The sequence below is a fragment of the Nuphar pumila genome, chromosome 1 (assembly GCF_984573655.1).
Source record: "Nuphar pumila chromosome 1, dmNupPumi1.hap1.1, whole genome shotgun sequence".
Taxonomy (NCBI): domain Eukaryota; kingdom Viridiplantae; phylum Streptophyta; class Magnoliopsida; order Nymphaeales; family Nymphaeaceae; genus Nuphar; species Nuphar pumila.
In genome coordinates, this window is record NC_143249.1 from 90,978,019 (window position 1) to 91,005,175 (window position 27,157).

Genomic DNA, 27,157 nt, shown 5'->3' on the forward strand with positions numbered 1-27,157 from the left:
TTGTTGGGTTCCATTTGAGACATAGTCAAACCCACCAACTCGGGTTTGTGTGGGTTCGGTTCCCAGCCATGGCCTGACATGGTCTGGACCGTGCATGGCCCAGACCTGTCAAAGGCCTACCCTTGATTCATTCAGTTGGGCGTCATGCCCAGCACACCACTCATTTCTGTTCGGTTTGGGGCATAAGCCTTTTTGCGCCTTCCAGCTTGGGTTTCGGACTTGCTGAGGCGGTGGCAGCATTTATGCTGCAACCGGGTGCGGTCTGCATGGCCTGCACCCCCCTCTTTGGCTGTTGGCTAAAGCCAACTTGGGTCTGGACCAGTCGGTCCAGACCTGGTCCATGTTGACGCGCCTGCTGCAACCAAACTGCAGGTGGATCGCCTTCGGGTACTATTGGCAACGCCAGCACCCTTCTCGTTTTGGTGGTAGCCGGGCCCGAGTGAGATCTGGACCAGTCGGTCCAGACCTGGGTGCCTCTCTTGGCTGCACGCGGGTCGGCTGCATTATTTCATGGTGCCCCTGGCACCGCGGTAGCTGTTTTGTTGTGGACCGTTTTTGGGCAGAACCAGCTTAACAGCTGGTTTACCCTCCTTTTTGCCACATTGTGTGGGCTGCTTAGCTAGTCTCCAGACTTCAGCCCTTAAGGCTGCACGCACATTTGCATAGCGGGGTCCAATACCCCAACAGCGTGATGGATTTGACTCATCGTATCGCAAATGTATGGTGCTCGTCAACCAAAGCAAACTTTATATGTAATTTTCCATTCTTGTCATTGTACTTTTAGCCTTGTTGACAGACCTCCGAGCTGCAGCCAAATAGGGCTGCAATTGTGTTTGGAGTGGGATCCAATATCCCAACGAGTGCACTAAGTGTTTTGACTTGTGCGATGTATGTGTGTGGACCAATGCAATGTATCATGATGATGCTACTTAACGTAGTTGGTGCACACTTTAGTACATAGCTGGCACGTGTAATGAATGCAATAGCTAACTCATGTTAGTGAATCTTAGATGTTTGTCACCTAAGGAGCGTGGGCATAATCGTGCTTGCTATGCCGTGGGGTGCACTATGGATATTGCAGTCGTGCGAGACTTATGCAATTTAGCCTATGGATATTGCAGTCATGCGAGACTTATGCAATTTAGCCTATGGATATTGCAGTCGTGCGAGACTTATGCGATTTAGCCTATGGATATTGCAGTGGTGCATGACTTACGCGACCTTGAAACTCCTCGGTGAATGGTTAGCGAGATGAGCTCGCTTATGGTTGCAATATATGAGTTGTGAACCTTGGCACTGCTTGTGTGTCACGCTGTACGTGACAAATGCTTCTAACTGTCTCATCTTGATGAGTAACATTTGTTATCATCATTTAGCTAGTCCTCGTACTTATGATACATTACACATACATGCCACTGATACTTGCGCATCGTTCACAATGTCACATTTACGGGTATAAGCACAGCCTATTGCTAGTACTTTATGTTCTGTGATGCATACCATGTTACAAACTGAATTAGATTTTATGTTCCTTGATGTATGATATGATAGATGATATGAATTGTGAAATGAACTGTCGTGGTTGATTTCTCCTGCTTGCCTATTTGCAATAACTCCTGTTAGTTATTCACCTTTATTGCTTCCTGTGTAGTTTTAGTGTTGCTTATAATACCTGCTCCTGCTTTGGATATACGGTTGTTGCATTCAAGCATGCTATGTATGTTTTTAACTAGCTTGCTTTCGATTTCCATATATGGTATATTATGGTTTGGTTTGTCTCACCTGCTCGAAAGAGTACTGAGCCCGTTTTATGGGGTTGTAGGTTTACTTGGGAGTGCGATGGAGCTCGGTGTGCTGCATCGGACTCTGAACCCACACTTCTGAACCTCGCCTGATGGATCCTGGCGGTTTGGTTTTGTACAAGGGATTGATATGTACAATTTGTAAATATATAAATGAAATTAATAAAAGTTGTTTCATAAATTGTTGTTTCACTTACGTAGCGGCCGCCCAGAGTTTTCCGTTTGTTTCTTTCTCCTTTCGGTTCCTCCCGCGCTTGCACTTTGGTCTAAAAAAAAAAAAAAGGTTTTACAAAAAAAAAAAAAATCCAAAGGGTTTTCAAGTCGGGAAAATCTGGGGTGCTACATTCGGTCCGGACGAACTGTCTTCTCTAGAATCCGCTTGATCTCCCTATTCAAAACCTCTACCTATCCACTGGTCTGTGGATGATACAGAGTGGTGAATCTATGATTGACAGAATACCTTCTTAGTAGAGAAGCTATCTGTACGTTCCTAAAATGCTTTCCACCATCACTGATCATCGTACGTGGCACACCAAAACGACTGAAAATGTTGTGCTTAATGAACTTAAGCACCACTCTATGATCATTGGTCTTGGTTGCCATAGCCTCGACTCACTTGGACACATAATCAACCGCCACTAAAATGTATAAATTTCCAAATGATGGCGGAAATGGGCCCATAAAGTCTATGCCCTAAACATCAAAAATCTCGACTATCAAAATCAGGAGCAAGGGCATCATGTCCCTCTTGGACATGTTCCTAGTCTGCTGACATCTAATGCATCTCCTATAGAACTCATGTGCATCTCTGTGGAATGTGGGCCAATAAAATCCAGACTGCAAAACCTTTGCAGCTGTCTTCCTACTGCTAAAATGTCGTCTACAGGCTAAAGAATGGGAAAAACTAAGAATGGACTCGTACTCCTCCTCCGAAATGCATCTCCTAATGATCTGGTCTGCGGAATATTTGAACAATTCTGGTTCATCCCAATAATAGTGCCTAACCTGAGATAGGAATCTCTCGCGCTCATTCCTATTCCAATGCTCAGGTATCTGTCTTGAAACCAGATAGTTCAGAATATCAGCAAACCAGGGTAACTGTGATGTTCTCACTGTCATGATCTGCTCATCGGGGAAAGAATCACTGATCGGCCTCTGATCCTGTGTGGTCTCCACGATCAGTCTAGAAAGATGGTCTGCTACTACATTCTCGCTTCCCTTCTTATCTCGAATCTCGAGATCAAAGTCTTGTAGTAACAAAACCCAACGAATGAGTCTCAGTTTGGTGTCTTGCTCAAAAGATACTTCAATGCAGCATGATAAAAATAGACAACCACCTTCAAACCGAGAAGATAGGACCTAAACTTGTCCAATGCAAATACTACAACAAGTAGCTCCTTCTCTGTCGTGGTATAATTCATCTGGGCATCAGACAGAGTTCTACTTGAGTAGTAAATCATATAGGGCTTTCTGTCAATCCGCTGTCCTAAAATGGCCCCCATAGCATAGTCAGAAGCATCACACATAATCTCAAACGGGAGCATCCAATCTAGAGGTCTCAGAATGGGTGCAGTAATCAAGGCCTCTTTGAGAATCTCAAAGGCCTTCATGCAATCCTCGCTAAAATCAAAGGGCTGATCCTTCTCTAATAAAGTACAAAGCGGTCGAGAGATTTTGCTAAAATCTTTTATGAATCGCCTATAAAATCTCGCATGCCCTAAAAATGACCTAATCTGCCTCACAGTGGTAGGTGGAGTCAAATGAGAAATGGATTCCACCTTCGCTCTATCAACCTCAATGCCTCTCTTGGACACAATGTGTCCAAGCACAATCCCTTGCTGGACCATAAAGTGGCTCTTTTCCCAACTCAGAACAAGATTTGTCTCCGCACACCTACTCAGTACTCGAGTAAGTTTTTGGAGGCAATCTTCAAATGAAGAGCCATACACAGAAAAATCGCCCATGAACACCTCCATGACATCATCTATCATATCGGAGAAGATAGCTAACATGCACCTCTGAAAAGTTGTCGGGGCATTGCAGAGCCCGAATGACATACGTCTGAAAGCGAAGGTGCCATAAGGACATGTAAATGTCGTCTTCTCCTGGTCGTCAGGATGGACAGCTACTTGATTATATCCTGAATACCCATCAAAAAGCAATAGTAGCTCTGTCCTGCGAGTCTCTCTAAAATCCGATCAATGAACGACAACGGGAAATGATCTTTCCGAGTTGCCACATTCAGCTTCCTATAGTCAATGCAGACTCGCCATCCTGTGGTGGTTCTCATCGAAATTCTTTCCCCCTTCTCGTTCTCCACAACAGTGAGTCCTGACTTCTTCGGTACAACCTGAATCAGACTGACCCACTGGCTATCAGAAATAGGGTAAATAATCCCGGCATCCAACCACTTCACCACCTCATTCTTCACCACTTCATGTTGGGATTTAACCTTCTCTGCATATCCCGCACTGACTTGACTTCTTCATCGCAATGAATTCTGTGCATGCAGAATGAAGGATCAATCCCCTTCAAATCAGCCACTCCCCAGCCAATCGCTGCCTTGTGCTCTCGTAGAATAGTCAGCAATCTCTGCTCCTGCTCCTTAGTGAGCAGTGACGAGATGATCACAGGCAGAGTCTCATCGCCTCCGAGATATGCATACTTGAGTGAATCCGGTAAAGGTTTCAACTCAAGTTTTGGAGGAGACTCGATCGAAGATTTGGCAGGGGTCTCCGCAAGTGGTGGAAGATGCTCAATGCCCGCTCTCCAAGGTGGTAACTCTGACGACACTCTAGACACATCTACACTAACTACGCAACTATTCTTCTCTATATGGTATAAATCTAATGACTCCTCAGTAATGTACAAATCGGGTTGTTCCTCCACTAAATCCTGTGCAATATCTACATGAAAATAGTCCATATCTCCAGCTGGACCCATCGCGGCATTGAAAATGTTCAACTTGACCTTCCTGTTGCCGAATGAGAGATCCATGGCTCCGATCCTACAGTTAATACATGCATTGGCAGTCGCCAAGAATTGTCTGCCCAAAATGATCGTAGTCTGGTGCTGGCTATCCACTCCTTCCATATCAAGAATAATGAAATCGACTGGGAAATAGAAGTCATCCACCTTAACTAGCACGTCCTCCAAGACACCTCTCAGTACCTTGACAGAACGATCTGCCAGCTGAAGTGTAATAAGAGTCGATCTCATCTCTCCTAGCCTGAAAGAATCATAAAAATATCCGGGCAGAATGTTCACGCTTGCTCCCAGATCGAGCAGAGCGCGTTCTATCTGGATGTTCCCTATGGTACAAGCAATGATAGGGGTTCTAGGGTCCTTGAGCTTTGGTGGTGTCTGATGCTGAAGTACTGAACTCACCTGCTCAGTCAGATGGACCCTGTTAGGAACTTTCTCTCTGGATTTCCTCTTCTGCGTACATAGTTCCTTCAGGAATTTGGCATATGCCGGCACCTGCTGAATTGCATCGAGCAAAGGCAGGTTAATCTGCACATGCTTGAAGATGTCAAGCATGTCCTAGATCTTCGTGCCCTACTTCCCTCTAAATCTGGGAGACTCTAATCTTTTGGGATAGGATGGTGGGGGAATATACATCGGAAGTTCCTCCTCTTTATGAGAAGGCTCACTCCTATCTTTCTGATGAGCTGAGGTGGAAGATGATGATGATAGTGAAGGTGATGGTGATGAGGATGAGGATGGTGATGATAAAGGCTGAGCCGAAGAAAATGGAATACTAACCTCTGGCTCCTCGATCCTCTCTCTACTCTCGCTGCTCTCGACGTGGTACTCACGTCCACTCCTCATGGCCATAACAGATTTGGCCTGCTGCTGTGACTTAGTATGAAACAGGCCTCCGGTCATCTGGTCCTTGCCCTTCAGGTTCATGATAGCCTGGCTCGGCAAAGTACCCTCAGGTCTCCTACTAATTGCCTCTGCTAACTGTCCCATTTGCGACTCTAGCTTCGCAATGGACTGCGTATGCGAGCTTAATATCTGGCTACACTTCTTGAAAGCATTCTGATTAGAGGTTTTCACCTCTTGGAATGCTTGGAAAAGTCTCTCCTCAAAAGATGTCTGTGGGGCAGACTCTTGCGGAATCGGAGGAGGAAGTCTGGGGATAACTCGGCCTTTGAAATGTTTGGGTAAATGCTGGCGGCCGAGCTGGCTGAGAGGATGGAAGGCTGTGGATTCTTCCATGAAAAATTGTGATGGTTACGCCAACCCCGATTATATGTAGATGAAAATGGGTTGTTCTGCGGTATGGCATAACCCTGAGCTGCCTGAACTTGTTCTTGGACAAATTCAGGGTACTGAGCTATCAAAGGGCACTCAGTAATCTCATGTGACGGGCTGGCACAAAGAGTACACACCTGCTGAGTAGTGGATGGTCCCGAGAGAAGCTGGACCAACTTCTGAGCAATCATGTTTACCTTGCACTGTAGTGCAGTAGATGAACCAATCTCGAGGACACCCCCTTTCTTTTGAATGCTGGGTGTGGCTCTATCCGAATGAGAGCTCGAAGCATGGTGGAGGGAATTCTCTGCCAACGTATCAAATAACCTCCATGCTTCATCCTTGCTCTTCAACATGAATGTCCCACCACATGAAGAATCGATCATCTGACGATTCCTGTCAGACAATCCGTCATAAAAGCTCTGCACCAGCTGCCATCTCGGCATCTGATGATGGAGACACTTCCTAAGGAGATCCTTCATTCTCTCCCAGGTCTCATGAAACTGCTCACCATCTAGCTCCGAGAAGCTAGTGATGGCTCGCTGGTACTGATTCGTCCAACCAATGGGAAAGGACTTCCTAAGGAACTCCTGTTGTAGCTGATCCCATGACCCTATCTCTACTGAATCTAAGGACTTTAGCCAATACTTGGCCATGTCCTTCAATGAAAACGGGAATAAGGTCAACCTCAAAGCATCATCGTCGAAATTATGTATCTTCACAGTAGAACAGATGTTGAGGAATTCGTCTAAGTGCCTGTAGGGATCCTCGTGACTATGGCCATAAAAAGATGGAAGCATCTGAATAATGCTGGCCTTAATCTCATAATGATGCACTCCTACATCGGGTCTCCGAATGCAGGATGCCTGGACATAATCTGTGGGAATGAAGTATTCCCTCAGAGGACGTGGAGAAACTGGAGGTGGAGCTGGAGGATCCATATCGCCCATTGTTGTCGAACTTTGAGGAGAATGTAAAATTCTCTCTAGGTTGTCAACAAATGGATGTAATGGGGTTCCTAGAGCTCTTCGCCCCTGCATACACTGGTACTAAGACAAGATATAAGCACACGACCTAAATCTAAAACTAAACTAAAACAATCACTAAAATGTAAATAACACAAATAAAGACAATAAATATTCTAAACTAATTATGTCAGAACTAATTAACTAGATAAATGAAATAACAAAACAAACTATTCTGATTTACTGAAAAGGAAAAATACAGGAAATCACAAACTAATTTCTCTAAAACCCACCTATCTAATCGCTCCTTGCAGAATAAATGTTCAGTGAATTCTAGAAAAACAGTACGTGAATCTTATATGTACTAACTATGTTAAACCTATATTCACTTACTAATCCTACTAACTAGAAAATAAAATCAACTAATTAACTAACTAGCTAACACAGATTAATAAATTAAACTCTAAGAAATAAAAGAATGAATTCGCCGTTCCCCGGCAACGGCGCCAAAATTTGGTTGTTTTTTTATGAATGCTCTTTTTTAAGAGATAGTTTTTCAATAAAATCTTTGGAAAATCGTCAACCAAAAGTAAATAACCGACTTTCCACAGAGTGGCAAGCACGGGTCGAATCCACAGGGAACAAGAATTACTCAATTATTTCTAAGAAATTCAATTTATTAATCACAAATACCAGTCAACAATTACACTGATAATACAATTATAAATTAACACTACAACTAATTAGAAAAGCACTTCAATCTTCTGTTGCACGCCAAGGGTATTTCTATCTTTTCGCCACTTCTCAAATTTTTGCACTTGGACAAGAATCCCTAGATTTTTTTTTTTGCTTTTCAACCTAATAACACAGGAAAATGCAAAGTTAGTAAATGATTTAATGAAAGTAAATTAAAATTTAAACTAAACCTAATTCTGAATAAATTAACACAAGCAAAACCTAATTAACACTAAAATAACAAATAAAATATCAAACTAATTATAAAATTAAATAATCTAAGTCTAACTATGCTAGATGATGCAGATAAAGCAATTAAAATTCCAAAACTAATGAAAATAGACCGAAAATGACTAAACTAGTGAAATTATGATCTTACCCCTAAATAGTGCAAAATAGACTTCTGATAGCTTTTCGTAAACTGACTGTTTGACAAGGCAAACAGAGTCTAAATTTCCCAAAATTTGTTCTATTCTATAACTAACAGATTCAAGAATCTGGCAGTTTTTACAGAATTAAAAAATGATATTTGGAACTCCAGATATAAGTGTTTCAAAACCAAGGAAAATCTGGATATCGCAGGTCCCGTAATTTGAAAACCCGAAAAAGCTGTTTTCACAAAACGCTTAAAAACCAGACCAAACCAACTTGAATTGAGCTGAAATTTGGTCTGCAGACAGTTAACACATCAATTAAGTGAATAAAAAAATAATTTTTAGAAAACTCGAAAATTTTGCACATAAAATAATGAGTGTGCGACAGGGCAAAAATCGGGTTTCAAGTTCAATTCACTATTCACTTTAGAAGTCTATCTTTAACACTATGAATGCAATTCACACACTAACACCGACCTAAATGCTGTAAAATGACTCTTAAAACACAGCAAATGAATGCAATTAACTCGCTACACGAAACATTAACTTAGCTATGCAATGCACGATTAAATCTAACATACACAACAAATCCAATGTAACTATTCTAGATATGCAATCCTAAATACATTATCTAAATGATTAAGCTACTATACTCTAAAACAATAACCTAAGTTAAGTGCTGCACTAAGATATAAAAGAAGCTAATAAAAACAAAATAAATAGGCACTTATCTAATGTTACTTAAAAATAAAGTTAATTCAACAACTACGAACCAAAGAAGGGTGGTTTAAAATTTGACTTGGACTAGGTTCACACTCCACCTAGATGAGTCAACTAGGTTGACTCAATTAGGTAATGACTAAATTAGAAACCGAAAGATTAAAACCTAATTAATTAAAAATAACAATTAACACTAAAGATTCTATACACCCTACACGCCTAATGTATTAAACACTAATTAAGGCCTACCTAATCAATAACTTACTCACTAACCTAAGGTTAATACACAATTAACTAAAATAATTAAAACCTAATTTATGCTAGCTCACTATGGACGGTTAGAGAAAGGGCCCTTAAATAACCAGTCACGAATTTGGGAAAGCCAACACCCTCCTTAATTGCAATTAAAAATTAATTTGGAAAGTTGAGGTAGGAGAAATCGCCCAACCTAAAAAGATATACTTTTCCTTAAGAGCTTTCTAAATCAAATGAGGAAAGTGAAGAATATAAAACCGTCCAACCCATGGGACCACACAGTTTTGACTTTCTAGAATTTTTTTTTAGAACAATCAAGAACCTTTCTCAAAACCGTGGATACTCTTTTGGAAAGTAATTAAAAATTTCAAACTTGGTTTCTAAAGATATAAAAATTAACTTCTTAGGCTAGACACCCACCTTCAAACCTTGCTTAAAATGTACTCCATGAATTTGAAGGTCTCAAAGTTTACCAAATCCGAATTCCACACAAAATTACTCAACTGCCCTCTTTGACACAAAACGCCAACCCCTAATTAATTGACTTAACTTATACTAATCTAAGTATAATATCCTCTAAACTACAAAATGAATGGTTATGAATAGACTAAAAGATATGGATTAAAAAAAATCTAAGTAAGCAAACCTTATCTAATCTATTCAACTTACCAAAAAAAAAACGTCTAAAACAAACAAGTCCTAATGCATTGAACCTAGACACCATAATGGACTTACCTAATTCTAAGAACCTTCTAATTAAAAATCAAGCTTCAGCTGGACCTCTAATCGCAGACGTCCAGCTGAAGAAGAAGAACCTAAAAAAAAAACTCGATCTTTATCTCACTAAGGAAATCGATAGAAAATATTTATAAAATTTTTTTCTTTAAAACACACTCAAATGAAGATTCAAACCACCAAATTAACTAAATTAATATTGAAAGAATGTTAGAACACTATCTACTAAAATTTCAGCAAACACAAAACAGAAACACAAACTAAACCAATCAACAATACAACAAACGAGACATGACCTAACTCAACAACCACTCGAACTTGACAATCCTAATCTATGATGACCAATGACCCAATACGAACACCACTAATTTGCTGGACTTTCTTGAACAAAATAAATACTGGAACAAACACTAGTGCTGAATGAAATATAGAATTACGCAAATGCAAAACAAGAAAATCGGCTAGATTAGATCTAGCAGATGGAGCTCTAATTACACAAATTCTCCAACACGAACCACCCAACACACTTAAAATAACCCAAATTGAACTTTATAATCAAATTATGCTGGGAATGTCTGTAACAAAATTCTGATTACACATTTTATCTGCAGGGAAAAATTTCAGCACTCATGCACAATGCAACACCAAGATCGTCTAGATTGAATCTAGTCGAATCTTGGGTTTTGACTCGAACAAGACACCAACATAAAGCCAACGACAACCTAGACTGAATAATGACTGCAAAACAATTTTTTTATGCTAAACTAATACCGAAAACTGAAGAATAAAGGAAGACAAAATTGGCTAGAACTAGATCTAGCTGATTCTCACGGTTTGGGGCTAAAACGATTGAAAATTAAGACTCTAACACCAAAAATGAAAAATAACCTAGATCTACCATGCTGGTCTGTGCACGAAAGCTACACTAAGGTTGGAACAATAAAAACACAGCACACGAACAGAAAATAAAAAAGAAAAAATAGCACACACGATTTGGGTTGGAACTAGAAGAAAGGGAAGAAGAAGACCTACCTCCAGTGTGATCCGACGATTATAGGGGAGAAGAGAGCGGAAGATGGCTTTGCATTAGCATCCCAGATTGTTCAATGATGCTGGAACGTCACCTTGAGCAGGGATTTTGCAGCTGCACCACATTGGAGATCCACCGAGGATGGGAAAGGAGCCAATTCACGATCGGAGGGCTTAGAAAACCGGATGGAGGTAGGGCCGGCTCATCTTGTTGGAGTGTCTCACACTTCCACGCAAGATAGATGTTCTCCACCTCTGCTACACCTGCAAAAACATAGCAAACAATGGTTAATACCAGCAAGGAGATGAAGAAACGAAAGATATGAATAAGGGAGATAAGACAATGCTTGGATTTCAAGCATGAACTTGATCTTCAATGGACATGGGGTGAGATGAGAGGTTAGGAGAGGGATGGAAAAGATTCACAATGGGGGGGCGCAAACTCCAAAGCCAAAAACGTCTAGGGCTAAGTGAAAAAGTATATTTATACTTTTGGTAATTTTCAGAAACAATGTTATAAAATAAATATTTTCTCTGTGCCACTTTCTGAGGGGTTTTCTGAAAATATTTTCTAAATGGGTATGGATATGCGTGTGGGTTGGATTTTTGGCTTTCTAAAGGTTAATCCAAGGTCCAAAACAGCCTAATTGGGTCAGATATGGATCCGATCTACCTCAAAATCTGTGCCCGAACACTAAAATACCAAAACTTTATCATTTTAACTCCGATTTTTCTGAAATTCGAACCACAACCCCTTGACATCCAAATACATCTAAACATGGGTTTTTAAACCTTAAACTCACTACAAAATGAATGAATAACTAGCTAACATGATGTGCATTTCATACATCATCACTGAAAAAGCTGTTTTCACAAAACGCTTAAAAACCAGACCAAATCAACTCGAAACGAGCTGAAATTTGGTTTGCAGACAGTGAACATGCCAATAAAGAGAATAGAAAAAGAATTTTCAGAAAACTCAAAAATTTTGCACATAAAATGACGAGTGCACAACAGGGCTAAATTCGGTTTTCAAAATCAGTGCACTATTCACTTATGAAATACACTTTTGACACTATGAATGCAACCTAAATGCAATTACAGCCCTAAATGCTGCTAACTAACAGTCAAGATGCAGAGGATGAATGCAATTAAACTAGTTACACGAAAAAATAACTAGAGCATGCAATTTACGCCTAGATCTAATCTAAGTAACACATCAAATATAAACTAACTTAACTAAAGATGCAATACTCACTACAATATCTAAAGGATTAAGTTTATTAACACAATGAACTAAATGAAATACAGAAATCAAACATGCAAAGAACAATTACAAACTAGATTAACATGCACTTCTAAAGAATCATCAACTTAAGTAACTAACTAACTGAATTAATTTGCAAAGACTATCTAATATTAATTGAAACTAAATTCAAATAGGTAACTAAGAACCAATGGGGTGCGGTTTAGGGTTTGACTCGTACTAGGTTCATGCCCCACCTATAGGTCAACTAAGTTGACTAGGTTAGGCAACTAATTGAAATAGAAACCTATTCAAAACAGAAAATGAGATGGACTAATTAATTTGGCTTGATTACACGCCTAAATGGAAATCATTAAATCTTTAATTAAGCCAAGCAACTAATAAAGTATTTACTAAAATCTAAAGTAATCCAGACTTAACTAAAATAATTAAGACCTAATTTATTCTAGATCACTATGGACGGTTAGAGAAAGGGCCCTTAAATGACCAGTCACGAATTTGGGAAAGCCAACACCCTCCTTAATTGCATTTAAAAAATTAATTTGGAAAGTTGAAGGAGGAAAAATCATCCAACCCAGGGGACCACACGGTTTTGACTTTCTTAAAAAGAAAATCAAATAACAATGCAACTCCTTTCTCAAAACCGTGGTCACCTCTTTTAGAAAGAAATTTGAAACTTCAATTTTTGTTTCTAACAATGTCAAAACTCCCTCCTTAGGCTGGTTACCCTTCTTGCTTAAATTGTATCACACGAAATTGGAGAAATCCAGAGTTTCCAAATTCGTTTTCCAAATCACTCAATTGCCCTCTTTTCACAAAAAACGTCAACACTTACTAATTAACTTATACTATCCTAATTCAAGTACTTAATATCTAATTACAGCAAGAATAAATTAATACTAAAAACAAAACATTTTCAAACATCTAATTGAGATAATCCTAAAATCAAGACTTACCTAAAACAATAAAAAACGTTTCCTAAGCTAACACACAAAATGAATCTAGACCAAGAAATGAATCTACCTAATCCTAAGAACTTACTAATTAAAAATGAAGCTTTAGCTGGACCTCTAATGGCAGACGTCCAGCTTGAAGACGAAGACAACTCTAATTCTACAAAACTCGATTTTACTTAATAATAAAAAAAAAAACGATTCACACAAAATAAATTTTTTATTGCTTTTTCTATTTAAAAAAATGTAAAACACACATAATAAACTGACATGACATCAAACAAACTATACCTTGAATGACTGAAAACAACCTGATTACTACACTATATCACCACAAAGTTTTTAGAAGATCAAAACTACTAAATTATCAAAACTGAGATCTACCTATACTATGACTCACGACCTAACAAGAAATAACATTTAACTAACTATTTTAAAGATTCAAATAATGGATAGCACATCTAACTAACACGTTATAATGCAGAAACCTTCAGAAAATCAAAACTGCAAACACACCCCAATCGACTAACACATTTTTTTTCTTTTTCCTTGCAAAACAAAACTCGCAACACCTTAAATCTAACCCAACCTAAAATTTGAAACAAACTACACTGGAAACAACTGGAACGGGGTCTGATTGACGCAATCTAACTGCATAAAAAAAATTCCAAAACACCTACACACTAAGATGCCAAGATCGACTAGAAGGAATCTAGTCGATGCTTGGATTTGGACTCAAAAAAAAAACTAAACCAAACCCAATGCCAACATAGATCTAAAATGGACTGTAAAACATGTTTTCTCTGCTAAACTATTACAGAAAACCAAACTGGATAAAAAGAGAAAATCTGCTAGAATAAGATCTAGCTGGTTTTCACGTTTTGGGCTAAAGCCACTGGAAACTAAGAATTTAACACCTAGAAATGAAAAAACAAACTAGATCTAACATGCTGGTCTATGCATGGATTCTAAACGAAGGTTTAAAACAGCATACAAATAGAAAATATAGTAGAAGAACGCAGCATGCAACTTGGGTTTTATCTAGAAGAAGGGAAAGAAGAAGACCTACCTCCAGGGCGATCCGACGATTATGGGGAAGAAGAGAGTGGAAGTGTGATCATCGCAAAAAATTTTCCTCTCTCATTGTTTCTCTCTCTTTTTTCTCTTTTCCTTTTCTAACCTCTATTTTCCTCCCTTTTGAAGGGAGAAGAATAATAGAAAGAAAAGAGAAAGAGAAGAGAAAAGAAAAGAAAGAAAGAGAGAAGAGGAACTATTTTGCGCGGTCTCACTTGACCTTAATTTGAAAATATTTAGAAAATTTAACTCGCCTCCATTTTGAAATTTATTGCGGGAAAAAATGGAGAGACGGGATTCGCTCATCGGTACGAGGTTCGACCGTTCCTGGCGCCTTTACCAGGGGTAATCGAACCAAGGATCGAATCCATGCCTTTTGCTTTGCCTAAATATAATCTAAGAATTTATTCTAACTCTAAATGCACAAAGAATCATGCTTGTGCAATGCAAGGATGAATGCTCTTTTGAAAGATGTTTTGAAAATTTCCAAGTATTCTGAGATGAACTTGATAAGGGAGTGAAGAAACAATTGAATCTAACTTAGAACTTTGAGATAGATCAGAGAAGTTCTAAGTTTTTGAAGTAAATCAGGATTGGAAGAATAAATCTTGATTTTGAGAAAGAATGATTTGAAGTTTTGAAATGAAAGGAAATGAAATTTCAAAGTCGGAGATGGACTTTGAACTTAGGAAAGGAAATGAATACTTGAGACGAAATTGAATTCAGATTTTGAAATTGGAATGGGCTGAGAAAATCAAATGGTATTTAAGAATAGAAATGGATTTTAGGGAGTTCAAATGAGATCTGGGAATGGACTTGGATTTGAAATCTAGATTTTGAAATGAAATTGAACCTTAAAATGGATTTAAGATCTGGGATCTGAGATCCGATGTAAAATTGGGTTCTGGATCCTAAGATGAATTTGGATCTGAAGTCTAAGATCCAAAGTGGAATTGGATTCTAGATCCTAAGTGGATTTGGATCTAAAGTCTAATATCCAAGGTGAAATTGGTTTCTGGATCTTAGAATGGATGTTGGGTTTTGAAAGTCCAAATGAGACTTTTGAAAATGGATCTGGGTTTTGAAAACCCAAATTGAATTTAAAATTTAGGAAGGGTCAAGTTTTGAGATTCAAGATCAATCTCAAATTTTGATTTTGAATTTTGAAAAAGATAAACTTGATTTTGAATTTAAAGATGAATCAGAAATTTTAAAGTTAATTTGAAGTTTGAAATTGAATTTTGAATGGAGTTTGTAAATTTGAAGTTTGAATATAAAATGATTTTGGAGTTTCAAAGTCAAATCGGACTTTGAAATTGAGATAGAATTGGAATTTTTGAAATACAGGATGATTTTGAAGTTTTAAAGTCAAATTTGACTTTGAAATTGAAATTTTGAATCTTGAGAAATAGAATTGAATTTTGAATTTATAAATAGGATTTGATCTGAGAAATGAAGAAAAGAATCACTTGAAATTTTAAAAAGGAAATTTTGAAAATATGATGCAATTCTATCCTAAATGATAAAAAAAGATTTGAAATTGGATTTTGAAAAGCTATTCCATTCTTTAAATGAGTTAAAATAAGATTGAAGATACAATACATCCTTGACTATGGTCATTGAATGTATTATATGATAATCTATATTAAAATTCAAGAGAAGAATGAAACACATTTGGTGCTTTTATAGAATTTAAAATGAAATTAACTCTCAATATACCCTGACTATGGCCATTGGTATATATTTTGAATTAATTTTAAGTTGAATTCTAATAAAAGAAGAAGATATTTTGAGGAAAATATGATGGATTTTGAAAAATGGATCCAGTGTGAATCCGGTGTTATTTCGTAAAAGATGAAAATCCTAAGTTTTGTCCACACCCTGACTATGGCCATTGATGTGGATCATCAACTTAGGATTGATTTACCTCTTACAAAATGGTGCACATGCCATTCGTGTTTCACCAATGTGAGAATTTAAGAAATGAAAGTAAAATGAATGAAAACAAACAATTCATGATGGTTACGGTGCTCATTCATTCTATCTAAAACAAGAAGATGTAAATTCTCATTAAGTTCTATCTTATTACAACATATAAAATTGCATTTTCAAATCCAAGTAATAACATCCTCCACACATTCCTTGCAAAATCCAAATTAGCTGAAAGATTCATGGGCAAAGAGAAATCATGTTATATACAAATGGTGTAATTATGGACTATCATGAATACAAAATATGATTCCCTGGAGATGCAAAAGATCCAACTAGGAGACTGCTGGATACTACTAAATGGGCTGACAGCAGCTATTATGATGTATATACAGGGAATATAACATGTGGAGTGGTGATGCTGGGGGGGGGGGATGGACATGTAACAGGGTAACAGCCCTGTGAGTGTAACTGCTGTGGTATGCGCAGGCTTAGTATTACTTGCAACTAAGGACCGAATGTAGATTGGGAACGCCATGAATACTGATTCTATCAAACGAGGGTTTTTCTAACAAGTTTCTCCATTAATGTCCATTGATGTTTGGGGAGCTTTTACTGTTGCAATAGCTTGAGCAGAAGGCTTTGAAACTAAATGAATGAATTCTGCTGAGGAGTTTTCGACCTAAAGATCTGTCTGGCTCTAGTGGGATGTTATTAGATCCTTTAGGACAATGATACATGTAGCAGACTGAAATATCAGTTAGGGAAAACTTAATTGAGTATGGAAGTAGCAGACATAGCACTAATTATACAGTTAAGGTGTATCATATCCTAATGTTTAGGTGTTTAATTGCTAATATTTACATTAACTGACAATTCCTGATTATCAACAAAGACCCTATCACTGATGCAATTTGTTGAAAATAACAAATGCTAACTGATATTAAAGTAACCATCAACATGTATTAACATGATTGTCAAACCCAGACTATTTCAATGAGGACCGACACCCCTACTGCTAACTCCTTTGTGATTTTAAATTCAATCATTAACCTGCTGATACAAACCATCCTGACTTATCAGGCAGTATACGCTAGGTAATTCAACACTCAACAAGTCTATCGACTGCATTTTATTCAAAGATTCAAAGGATGACTTTCATTCCAGATCTAATATCTATTATCCAAGCTGAATTCAATGATTTAAACAAACATCAACTCTGATTCCAATAAAGTGTCCATCAGTAAGAATGATATTTACCTAAAATGAATGGTAACTAAAATCCGAATATAACACTTTGACATACATATTCAAATGTTCATTCATTATGCTAGATCAAATATATTTTGACAGATACGAAATATCACAAATTCCGACAGATAAAATTCAATGGATTACTTCAAACCTCAGTAGACGATGCCTCGATTCACTGTACAACTGACAGGAATTCCACACAACAGCCCCCCAAAAAAAACTTCTCCCAATCTGAAACACCGGGGAACTTCCTGTAAAGAAAAAAAACAATGATTTAGACAAAACATGAAGCAACAGCAATTGAGGCCGATTGGGGTGCAACACAAAACAATTTTTAAAAGGTAAAGTTTTCTTTTTCTTTTTTTTTTCAAAGACACAGAATCAAATTTTAGGACTTCCCTTCACATGGGGAGTCTTTGAATGACGCCAAAGTCCAAGATGCATGGGTAACACGGCAGGTGAATACCATGACACCTTAGATTACCTGTTAACAAATATTACAGAGATGCAGAGCACATATACTATTTCTCCAAAAGCCAAAGATATAGATAGACCAAACAAACCTCATGCTGTAGAAACTGTCAATCTTCAAAATTAACATTAGAGGGACCAAACCAAGGTAAAGTCTGATAACAGATACAACAAAGCAGCCACCATGTAGATCCTGAAGAGAATTGCCTCACTGCGATCGACCAACTTACCGAGAAATGGGTGGCGATTCTTCAAACGAATCCATGAGACCAACTTCAAAAGGAGATGCTAGCTTCAAAATTGACGGCACTAACTTTGCAATGAATCCAGGGACCCGTTTATGAACCAGTGATATATAAAAAGAAAGATTAATAGTGTAATTTGACTTCGATATCAATGAACTTCAGTAATTGTAGGAATTTTATGGCAGCATTCAATGATTTCTCGTGATTCCAATAATTGAATACCATCTAGCAGGGATGAACGAAGTCATTGAAACATTCAGCTTATCAGAACAAAAAACTCTCAAATCTTCAGAAAGGAAGAAAATAGTAAATTCATACACATTATAGAACTCAGAAAAACTTTTTCTAACAATTTGGCCAGCACATTTTCAGATGTCTGGCAAGTATCCTCTGCATTTCATAAACCTAAATTTGATCTGAAGAGTTACTCCAGATTTTTTTTTTGAACTCAGACTTTCACTTAATCCAAATTTGCATTCTCCAGGGGACAACAGGTGGTCGGTTAGTGATCGACTGCTCTTCAAGTATCCTCCAGAGTTTCATTAGAAAGCAAATGTACCAAATGAATGTTCAACCAAGGGGAACAAATATTCATAACCTACAACCACACTAACTTGATTACTAAGGTATTCTACCTTCAAAGATGACTCACTGAATTAGTTCAAATGTCTCAGATCACACTGAAGCGCCAATCAAGCCACTTCGTAAATTCTTTCCCTCACTGAGATCCAATTATAATGAAAGACAAAATGATATAAGCAGACGAAGAAAAGAAAAAAATATTTCCCCTTTTTTTTTTTTATAGCATGCAAGAAAAGGCGATAACAGAGTGAGTGAGACATCCATGGCTGACAGTTTAAACCCAAAACAGGAAATAGAATACACAGTGATATCCAGCTTTTGAATAAATCCAATCTTATGACAAACCAAAGGAGCGATCCTTGGTAAAAAGAGTTGCCATAATAGAGTCTATTTCATAATGGGTATTAGAATTTTGCAAAATTTTGACATTCGGCCCTTCATCCCTTCTGATAAACCCCAACTTAACCACCGAATTCCTGACCAATACATGGTAGATAGGGTGATGGTGCGTAATGGGGAAAGAGGAGGAAGCTATTTCCGAGATGCAAGAAGCATAAGACAGAATGTGCGAAAAACTGAGGGGAACTAAAAATGATTTATGAAAGACGATGGAACTTACGAGAGAACACTAAGAAATCAAATTCAGATTGTGAGCAGAGGAATTATCCTTAAACATAAATCAACCATCGAAAGTAGAATTCAGAAGTAAACACAGGATTAACGAGAAAAGAAAAAAAGAAGAAAAAAAAAAAAAATCTAACGAAACTCAGTGTATATCGATCAAAATAAAAAGGGGAAATACAAAAGGAATGTCGGAATGAGGGAATTCCGTTTGTTATCGCACAATATACATGGATCAGTGTTTGTTATATACGAAACTGACATCCACGGCAGTGCTTTGGTGGGATAGAAATGAAAGCAAATCCCAAAGAAATTAGAAACGAGGGCTAGAGATATCCTCACCTTGTTCTGCAGGGATTTTTGTAGGATGGGGAGAGCCTCCTCTTTATTCTGCAGGTGATTGATCCTCAAGAGGCCCAGTCCGATGATGAGAATGGACGGATGCTTCAGAAGAAAGGTCCTTCCTCGCTCAGAGTGAAACCGATATTAGAGGAAGAAATTGATGGGTGGTGTGAAACTAGATGGATGAAAGGCTGGATGTTTGAAGGGAAAAGGCCAAAACCATCCGAAGGCTGAAGTTCTGCTGTGGGATTTCAAAGCTTAAAAAAAAAGAAATGGAGCGACCATGAAAGAAAAACTCGATGCCTCCAGGGAGCCTAGAGGCCTCTCTTTAAAGAAGGAATGGAAGGCTCGAAAGGGTGAAGGTTGGTTGAGGATCAACGGTGGAAGTGATCGAGCGAGATGGAGGGTTTTGGATGGAGGTCGCACATGGGGCTGTCGGGGGAAGCTTTGTGAAGGTGGGGGGAGGTTGAAGGTGAAGGTCAGGTGAGCTGTTGGCGATGGAGGGCTGAGGCCAAAGGCCGTGGTGATCGAAGGAAGGCGTGCGAGGCCGTTGGCCCTGGAAGCTTCTAGAGATCATCGGGGATCTAGGGTTGAGGAAGAAGATGGCGAAAATCGGATGGTTGGAGGATGAAGGATGCACCCGGGGGTGGTTGGCCATGGAGGGAGAGAGAATGGCCGAGGGAGGGAGGCGAGTTAGGGTTTTCAAAACCCTAACTCGACCCTCAAACCTCGAAACTTAGCTTTTCAAAAAACAGGCCTCCTCTTCATGTTTTTCTGAAAAGATGGTTTGAAGGTGAGTTTTTCGGCAAAATCTTCAAAAACCGCGTAGTCTTTCCTAATTTCTTTGGTTTTTTGCATGATTTTTCCATTTTTTGTATTTTTAGAATAAGATCCTAAAGTTCGTGAAAAAACAAGGATTAAAACTAATTTTTTTGTATATATATATATATATATTTTTTAGATATTTACAAAAGTATTTTTCTGAGAATTTTATACCATTTCGGGGAAATTTCTTCAGAAGAATGGGTTTGGACCCAAGTTTTGAGGAAATATTTGAGTTTTAAACCTCGAATCGAGAAATACAGCTTGATGGATCCAAACGGATACCGGACGAAGTGTCTGAGCTTTTCAAAAGATTATTTTGGTAATTTTGAGATTTTAATTTAAAATTTGGATAATGAAGCTCAGATTTGGATTTTGATAATGGATCCGGATCCGAAATTGAGTCAGATATGGAAAATGAATTTAATTTCAACCAAATTTTGAGAAACAAAATGGAATTTAGATTTAAAACTGACTCAATTACCCAGAAAATGGGGTCAAAGGGCAGAAAGGGGATATTTACAACATTTTGAAAAATTTGGGGTGTTCACAGATGCCCCTCTTTGCTACTAAGCCGGTTGAAAGCCGAGCTTAGTGGCAAAGAAACACTCCAAATTTTGAAAAAAAAAATGCCCCAGTCGGTTGATCTGAGCTGGGTGTGGAAGAGTTATGGCTCTTTGGGCTAAAAAAAATCCTCATCCTGAATGGCCCCAGGGGGGACGAAATCCTCGACAATTATACGATTGAATGATAGGAATGAGGGAATCGTGATGGGACTTTTGGGCGAAGATCCCGAAATGATGGGAGATAAGATTTTTGATCAGGTCTCATAGGTGAGACAAGATCAGCCCTTTGGAATGACTTAGGCTTAGCCCTTAACCTGGATGGGACGAAGATAGATCAAGATAATTAGGATGGGGAAAGGGAACATAAACGGACCTCGATGGGACATTTTGAGGGAAATGCCTCGTGAGATGAAATTTAAAACATGATCCTTTCCTGGATGGATGTACAGAGCATGGATTCCTTTGTGGGGAAAACCATGATGGGATGGGAAGGATTACCTCGTCTAAACGAGGCTCAGGTTTTACCCAAACCTGAAAGGAAGGTAACCCGCGGAGCGAGGTTCAGGCTTCACCCTTATCCTGAGAGGGACGACCATACAGAATCTTTGAGTGAAGAAACCGTGATGGGACAACAAATGCATCGCCGAAGCGAGATTCAGGTTTTAACCCTTGACCTGAGTGGGGGATGATGATACGGAATCCTCGGATGAAGAAACCATGATGGGGCCTTCGGAATTTGGACGAACAAATCTAAAAGGGATTTTGCGAGAAAAAAAAAACAAGGGATTCCCTAAAGCTTGGAAAGGGGATGATCTTGGGCGCCTCATTGCTGAGACTAAAAATCAGCTTTCTAAAAACAGATGACCTCTCGCAGAAGGTTTGGGTTTGTACCTCGAGGGGCGAGGTAGCAGGTTTAATCCTTAGCCTGAATGGATGCAGCATTCTCGAGGAGCGAGGAAAACTGCGATGGGCCTTTAGACTTTGCACAGCAAATCCAAGAGGGGTTTTTGCAAAAGGATAAAAATGGGGGTCCCTAAAGCTTGAAAAGGGGTTGTTCTTGGGCGCCTGATTGCTGAGACTGAAAATAGCTTTTGACAATAACAGATCTTTTGCAAAAAGTTCAGGTTTAACCCTTATCCTGAGCGGGTACTGTCTATGGCGGGACAGTGGGGAGCACAGGGAAGTGTGCGAATCTGAGAGCGCTCAGATCAGCCGGAAGGAAAGGACTTTTCAGTCCTAAGAAGGGATGACGTCGGGATACGTCAAAAACGACCTCAAGTTCATACTTCATATTGGGATAATCAGAAAAATATTGCCAATAAGATGCCAAAAATTGTAGTTGATTAGGAATGATTGAATTGTGCTCATGTGTGAAGATATCACCTCTTTCTACCTAGAGTATTAGCTTCAATTGGGCCAACTCTGTAGAATTTGAGATCTAAAATTCAAATTTGTTGCTGTTGAGTTTCCTCAAGGAGGATATCAATTTCCCTAATATGAAAAGAAGAGGAAACATTCTTAGCTTCATAAAAGCAATTAAGTGAAAAGACATTGATAAAGAATTTCACATAGATAAAGATGATTCTTGACAGTTTCGGGCAGTTTGATATCCTAGGCATTTCCCATGATGATCTGTTTGCACTATTTTGAAACATGGATCTTTTCTGGGTTCTTTCACATCCTCCTTCATTTTGGAGATGTCCTGATTTTTCTCTCTTTTTCGAGGAAGGGTACGTCACAAACTCCTTCATCTTGGAGATGCTCCGATCCTTCTTTTTCTTTCTCAGGGATTATGATATTGGTTCTTGGGTTGAAATCTCTAAATGGTAGCAGAAATCAAATATCTTTTAGGGTTTGTCGGTAGGTTCATCGCATCCGCCTTCATCTCGACGGTGATCCGAACTTTCCCTGGAAGGATCCGTCACAAACTCCGTCATCTTGGAGATGTTTCAAATCTTCTTTGGCCCCGGGGGTCTACTCGCTTGGTTCGCCTTCATCTTGACGACAATTGAGAGATCCCTTTTGCGGATATTTGATTGCAGCTTAGTTTGGATGACCGAGGATATATGGATTGGATAAGTTCCTTTTACTGCTCAGGATATTTCCACTGTCTTACCGCAAAAAGAATAATCTTTAAGCATGCGCCACAGCTATGATCAATATCAGCTCACTCATGGCTTTTCAACATCATTGAATTTTTCCTCGTCGGTCATATCAAAGATTTTTTCTTCAACCTCTTGGTTGATCAACAGAAAAAAGCTTGAATTTAGCTCTTATTTAGCAAGAGTCTCGCTCTTTTGAAAATGATACTGAAGGTAGTTTGAGATAATTCTTTGTGCGATTAAAATTTTGAGATCAACAATGACTTTTGATAGCAAATTGGCAACGTATTCTAGAAAATCCTTGACGAAGGTCGCTTGATATCGAGTCGACACATCCATGACAAAATTCTCCTCTCTTTTTCCCCAAAAAGAGAGACTCAGGCTTAGGCCCTTACCTGAATGGGAAGTTGGAAATACTCCTCTCTTCCCTGAAAGAGGAGGTGTTTGCAAAACGGAACTTTCGAAGAGAAATTAAGTTTTCGTCAAAACTCCCTATCTCTAGGCTTCTCTTATGAAAAGGCGGCCGAAAACAAAGTTGAGAAAGTATCACAGAGGAACGAGTCCATCATACTCTCCCTAGAAGAGGGTCCTCTGTGAAGGGTTTTGGCCAAAGATGATAAAAACAGGGGCCACAAAAGAAACGAACTTCCGTCGAAGCTCTCCCTGGAAAAAGGGTTCTCTTGTGTAAAGTTGGTTGTTGTTCTGCAAACAGTTCGCGAAGAAAATGAGTCCCTTCAAACTCTCCCTAGAAAAGGGTTCTTGCGAACGAAAGATGGTTGTATGCGAAAGGAACGAGCTCCCTCGAACTCTCCCTAAAGAGGGTCCTTCGCAAGAAAAGATTGATTTTTGATGAAATGATAACCCGAAGGTTGAAATTGAGAATTTAAGACTTGAGTTGTGGCTTGGTTAGTACAAAGACTGAACCTGGATAGCTAACTGATCAGTCAGCCAAACACTAGCGCAAGCGCCAGATGCACCAGTACGAGTGCTGGATTTCGAAAAATGCCCCAGTACGAGCGCTGGGTTTTTTGAAAAATGCACATCAGTACGAGAACTGGGTTTTTGAAATGCACACCAGTACGAGCACTGGGTTTTTCAGAAGGAGGATTTGAAAAATGAGACCGACATTTGAAGATACTTGAAAATTGAACGAGAATGATCGCTGGTGTTTCAGGATTATCCCTTATCCTGAAGGGGAAATGATGAGTGAAAACTCGGATTCACAATAACTTGTCCAATACGAGCATTGGATTCAAAAGGAAGTTCAAGTCGGAACTTGAAACTTCAAAAATGAGAATATACAAGAAGGAAAATCCGAGTCGGAACCCGGTTTTTAAATACAAGAAAGAAAGTGAGAATCGGGTTCGAAAACTCGAATTCTCAAAACAAAGAATTGTCCAACACGAGCGTTGGATTCAAAAGGAAGTTCAAGTCGGAACTTGAAACTTCAAAAATGAGAATATACAAGAAGGAAAATCCGAGTCGGAACCCGGTTTTTAAATACAAGAAAGAAAGTGAGAATCGGGTTCGAAAACTCGAATTTTCAAAACAAAGAATTGTCCAACACGAGCGTTGGATTCAAAAGGAAGTTCAAGTCGGAACTTGAGACTTCAAAAATGAGAATATACAAAAGGAAAATCTGAGTCGGAACCCGTTTTTTAAATACAAGAAAGAAAGTGAGAATCGGGTTCGAAAACTCGAATTTTCAAAACAAAGAATTGTCCAACACGAGCGTTGGATTCAAAAGGAAGTTCAAGTCGGAACTTGAGACTTCAAAAATAAGAATATACAAAAGGGAAAATCCAAGTCGGAACCCGGTTTTTAAATACAAGAAAGAAAGTGAGAATCGGGTTCGAAAACTCGAATTCTCAAAACAAAGAATTGTCCAACACGAGCGTTGGATTCAAAAGGAAGTTCAAGTCGGAACTTGAGACTTCAAAAATAAAAATATACAAAAGGGAAAATCCGAGTCGGAACCCGGTTTTTAAATACAAGAAAGAAAGTGAGAATCGGGTTCGAAAACTCGAATTCTCAAAACAAGGAAATGCCCAACACGAGCGTTGGATTCAAAAAGGAAGTTCAAGTCGGAACTTGAGACTTCAAAAATAAGAATATACAAAAGGGAAAATCCGAGTCGGAACCCGATTTTTAAATACAAGAAGAAAGTGAGAATCGGGTTCGAAAACTCGAATTCTCAAAACAAAGATTTGTCCAACACGAGCGTCGGATTCAAAAAGGAAGTTCAAGTCAGAACTTGAGACTTCAAAAATGAGAATATACAAAAGGAAAATCTGAGTCGGAACCCATTTTTTTAAATACAAGAAAGAAAGTGAGAATCGGGTTCGAAAACTCGAATTCTCAAAACAAAGAAATGTCCAACACGAGTGTTGGATTCAAAAGGAAGTTCAAGTCGGAACTTGAAACTTCAAAAATGAGAATATACAAGAAGGAAAATCCGAGTCGGAACCCGGTTTTTAAATATAAGAAAGAAAGTGAGAATCGGGTTCGAAAACTCGAATTCTCAAAACAAAGAAATGCCCAACACGAGCGTTGGATTCAAAAAGGAAGTTCAAGTCGGAACTTGAGACTTCAAAAATGAGAATATACAAAAGGAAAATCTGAGTCGGAACCTGGATGAGAAGGAGATAATTCTTATCCAAGAGTCGGATTTTAGAAGAATTGACAAAATGCATGAATAGGTTTCGACGATTACAAAGATTTATTCAAGATTCTTGATCCAAGATGGTCTGAATTTTGATGACTTCAGGATTTTCCCTTATCCTGGAGGAGAATGAATAAAAGATTAATATGAATTGAAGAGTTTATGGGAAGTAGTTCAGGTTTTAACCCTTAACCTGAAAGGGATGCAAAATAAAAGATCGATAAAATTTAAAAGTTTGATAAAAACTTAATAAAAACTTGAAAAAATGATAAAATGGATAACAAATCGATGAAAATTCAATTAAATCAGAAAATGAAATAGATGTAATTAAAAAATAGATCAACTGAAAGATTGACAAGTTTTTCAAAAAGAGAGTTCGTCTAATCCTGCCTGCATATGACGGAGGAAGACATATATAGATCAAAAATAAAAATGCCCCAGTATCAGGGAGAAGATGTGAGAATTTAATAGAAAAATCGTCGCTTTATTGAGAGAGATTTTTGAAGAGTACAAAAGGCTAGGAATTTAAGTGTAAAATCTCTTCAAATGTAGGGCATTAATAGGATCTGGCAGTTCCGCTCCATCTGCATTGATCAGACGGTAGGAATTACGGGGCAATGCTTCCTTAACCACATAAGGGCCTTCCCAACTGGGTGACCACTTGCCCTTTGGCCGGTGCTTGAGATGAGCTGTCGATCTGAGCACAAGATCATTAACTCGAAATCTTCTCTCAATAACTGATTTGGCGTAGTGCCTAGCTATCCTCTGACGATAGGCCTGAGCGTGCTCTGCTGCCTTGAGTCTTTTCTCGTCTAATAGATCAAGCTGTACCAATCTTTGCTGTTGATACTGATCAAGTGGAAGTTCAACGAGTGACGCAAACTTGAGTGCAGGCTTCTGAACATGTAGAGGTAACACTACCTCTGTCCCATAGACGAGCTCTGAAGGCGTAGCATTGGTCGGGGTCCGAATGGTGGTTCGGTATGCCCAGAGTGCATCGTGCATCTTCTCGTGCCAATCACGGCCTGTTTCCACTGTTCTTTCCAGAATGCGGATCAAAATCTTGTTGGTGGCCTCAGCCTGGCCATTCCCTTGGGGATAGTAAGGAGCTGAGAAGTGGTGATGAATCCCGAACTTCGAGCAGAAGGTCTTCATCTTCTAATTCTTGAAATGGCTGCCATTATCTGACACAATATCATGTGGGACGCCGAGGCGACAGAGAAGATTTTTATGAATAAATAAAACCACATGCCGGCCCTCGACTGTTCGTAGAGTTACAACCTCGACCCATTTGGTGAAGTATTCTGTAGCTGCGAGAAAATATTTGTGGCCATTAGATACTGAAGGAGTGATTGGACCCACCACGTCGAAGGCCCACATCGAAAAGGGCCA